The sequence below is a fragment of the Chiloscyllium plagiosum genome, chromosome 16 (assembly GCF_004010195.1).
Source record: "Chiloscyllium plagiosum isolate BGI_BamShark_2017 chromosome 16, ASM401019v2, whole genome shotgun sequence".
Classification (NCBI taxonomy): Eukaryota; Metazoa; Chordata; class Chondrichthyes; order Orectolobiformes; family Hemiscylliidae; genus Chiloscyllium; species Chiloscyllium plagiosum.
In genome coordinates this window covers 1,137,439-1,141,151 of record NC_057725.1, presented here as the reverse complement: position 1 = coordinate 1,141,151, position 3,713 = coordinate 1,137,439, and the positions used below count along the sequence as shown (strand labels likewise).

The 3,713-nt window shown below is 43.3% G+C and overlaps 1 protein-coding gene across 3 annotated transcripts in view; it reads right to left on the bottom strand.

Moving 5' to 3' along the window:
- Positions 1–3,713, bottom strand: part of LOC122557604 (SH3 and multiple ankyrin repeat domains protein 2-like) — a 473,900-nt gene that overhangs the window by 21,516 nt on the left and 448,671 nt on the right. The gene's annotated exons all lie outside the window — the stretch shown is intronic.

Below are 3,713 nucleotides of genomic sequence, written 5' to 3'. Positions count from 1 at the left end.
GTATCAACTCTCTATAGTGACCTCCTCCAACACTCTGGGATGAAGGTTTAGACTATCAGGTCCCGAACATTTCCCAACTTGCAGCCACAATAATTTCTCCATCACAATCTTCTGACTAATATATATTTCCTTCAACTTCTCATTCTCCTTAGCCATTTGGATCTCTAGTTACGGGAGATTTCTGGCATCTTCCTCTGAGAACAGACAAAGCAAAACAATGACTTTGCCTGTATGGCATTTCGCGATTCTCCATTCAAAATTCTCCTGACCCTGCCGATAATAGACTCCTCTATTTTAGCCACATGTTTGCTATTTATGAAGCTCATAGAAGCTCTTACAGTCCATTTTTATGTTTTTTGTGAGATTGCATTCATACTTTAATCTCCTTCCACCACCAGTTTCTTGGTCCTCCTTTCTTGTATTTTATAAACCCCAATCCTCAGAATTACTGCTATTTCTGGCAATTTTAAAGGCTTTTTCTTTTAATCTTATACAATCCTGACCTTCTTTTGATGATCAAGAGTCACCTCCTTTTGACCGTTAAGCATTTGTCACTTGAAGGAATGTATAGTTGCTGTTAAAGATTATCCATCGCTTATATCCAGACACATTTTTTCATGTATTTTCCCAGCCCACCTCTGCCAATTTGTACTCAATGCTTTCATAATCTCCCTTATTCAAATGTAACACCTTGCTTCAGATTGAACTACCTTGCTTTCAAGCGTATTGTAAAATTCTACAATATGGTAGTCACTCCTCCTAAAACGTTATTGTACAATTAGATTATTCATTAGCCTTTCTTTCAGTACATAATGTTAGATCTAAAACAGCATGTCCTCCAGTCAGTTGCTCAGCACACTGCTCTGGAAAACTAACCCTAACATACTCCAGCAACTCACCCTTGACAGTTTTTATGCTCAGTTGTTTTACCCAGTCTATATGCACATTGAAATCCTCCATCATAACTGTTCATGCTACATGCCTCTCCCATCTCCCACTGTGCCTCACACAACCATTTCTAAATAACTTCAACTAAACTCTGCTGCCCTTTGTTGTTACTTAACTCCACCCAAACAGGTTCCCCCTGTGATTTTCCGATCTGGAATCCTCTCTTACTAACATCTTGCTCTCAGTCCTTATTATAATCCCAACTCCAACCCCTTCTCCTTCTTGTCTGCTTTTCCTAAAATGTTGAATATCCTTCAATATTCAGTTTCCAGTCCTGGTCACCATGTTTCTGGAATGACCATTCTCTCATAACCATGCCTCTCCATCTGTGCCTGTAAATCATTGACCTTGTTGTGAACAATGTGTACATTCAGGTAGTGCTGTTTACTTTGCCTTTTTGATGTAATTCCACATTTGGAACAAACTCAATGCTCAGCCTTGTTTCTCCTGCCTTCCAGTCTCATGACCATTTTTCTAACTTCCTGTTACCAACTTTACCCCTGTCAATCTGGGTTACCTCTCAGGTTCCCACCCCCAGCAAGTGAGTTCCAACCCACCCTGCCATGGCATGAGCAAATCTCCCTGCGAGGATAGGAGTCCCAGTTCTGTCATGATGCAACTAGTCCAGCTGGCATAGGTCCCACCTGCCCTAGAACTGGTGCCAATACCTCAGAGATCTGATGCCCTCTCTCTTACACTAGTGTGTCAGCCACAGAGCCATTCCACTGATCACTCCTCCTGCTATTACAGTCACTAGTGCATGGCATCACTGCGCCAGGTTTTGTTTCTTAATCTCCTTCCTCGCCTCAACAAACCTGCGATCAGAACCTCATCGCTCTTCCCACCTGGGCCTCGTGTATCGATGGTTCTGACAAGGGTTGACTATAATTCTGGTTGATCCCCTTTCCCCAGAAACAGTATGTTCCTGTTAGAGTGATGGGTAAGGCTGATAGGTGTAGGGAACGCTGGATAACAAGAAAAATTGAGATTTTGGTTCAGAATAAGAAGGAAGCATATGTCAGGGATAGACAGCAGGGATCGAGTGAATCCTTAGTAGAATATAAAAGCATAAGAGGGAAATTAGGAGGGCAAAAAGGGGACTTGAGATAACTTTGGTAAATAGGCTTAAGGAGAATCCAAAGGTATTCCACAAATACATTAAGGACAAAAGGGTAAGCAGGGAGAGAATAGGACTCCTCAAAGATCAGCAAGGCAGCCTATGTGTGGAACCACAGGAGATGGGGGAAATACTAAACGAGTATTTTGCATCAGTATTTACATGGAGAAGGACATGGAAGATATAGAATGTGGGGAAATAAATAGCGATATCTTGAAAAATGTCCATATTACAGAGGAGATAGTGCTGGACATCTTAAAACAGATAAAGGTGGATAAATCCCTGGGGTCTGTGGAGAATAACGCTACAACTCTGTGGGAAGCTCAGCAAGTAATTGCTGGGCACTTGCTGAGATATTTGTATCATCGATAGTCACAGGTGAGGTGCCGGAAGACTGGAGGTTGGCTAACGTGGTGCACTACTTAAGAAATTTGGTAAGGAAAAACCAGGGAACTCTAGACCGGTGAGCCTGACATTGTGGTGGGCAGGTTAGAGGGAATCCTGAGGGACAGGAGTTATATACATTTGGAAAGGCAAGGACTGATTAGGGATAATCAACATGGCTTTATGCGTGGGAAATAATGTCTCTCAAACTTGATTGAGTTTTTTGAAGAAGCAAAAATGATATTGATGAGGTCAGAGCGGTGGGTGTGATCTATCTGGACTTCAGTAAGGTGTTCGACAAGGCTCCCCGTGGGAGACTGGTTAGCAAGGTTAGATCACATTGAATACAGGGATAACTCGCCATTTGGATATAGAACTGGCTCAAAGGTAGAAGACAGAGGGTGGTGGTGGAGGGATATTTTTCAGACTGGAGGCCTGTGACCAGTGGAGTGCACCACAAGGATTGGTGCTGGGTCCTCTAATTTTTGTCATTTATATAAATGATTTGGATGTGAACACAGGAGATATAGTTAGTAAGTTTGCAGATTATGCCAATATTGGAGGTGTGGTGGACAGTGAAGAGGGTTACTTCAGATTACAGCGGGATCTTGATCAGATGAGGCAGTGGGCTGAGGAGTGGCAGATGGAGTTTAATGTGAGGTGCTGCATTTTGGAAAAGTAAATCAGAGCACGATGTGTCTACACTTAATGGTAAGGTCCTGGGGTGTGTTGCTGAACAAAGAGACCTTGGAGTGCGGGTTCATAGCTCCTTGAAAGTGAAGTCGCAGGTAGATAGGACAGAATGTAGAACAAAGAACAAGACCTTTGGCCCTCCAGGTCTGCACTGACACATTTTGCCCATCCACACTAAAACTGTTTTCACTTACCGGGTCTGTATCCCGCTACTCCCTTCCTATTCAATAGACAATAGGTGCAGGAGTAGGCCATTCAGCCCTTCTAACCTGCACCGCCATTCAATATGATTATGGCTGATCATTCTCAATCAGTATCCTGTTCCTGCCTTATCCCCATAACCCTTGATTCCTCTATCCTTATGAGTTCTATCCAACTCTTTCTTGAAAGTATCCAGAGATTTGGCCTCCACTGCCCTTTGGGGCAGAGCATTCCACACAGCCACCACTCTCTGGGTGAAGAAGTTTCTCCTCATCTCTGTCCTAAATGGTCTACCCCCTATTTTTAAGCTGTGTCCTCTGGTTTGGCACTCACCCATCAGCGGAAACATGTTTCCTGCTGCCAGAGTGTC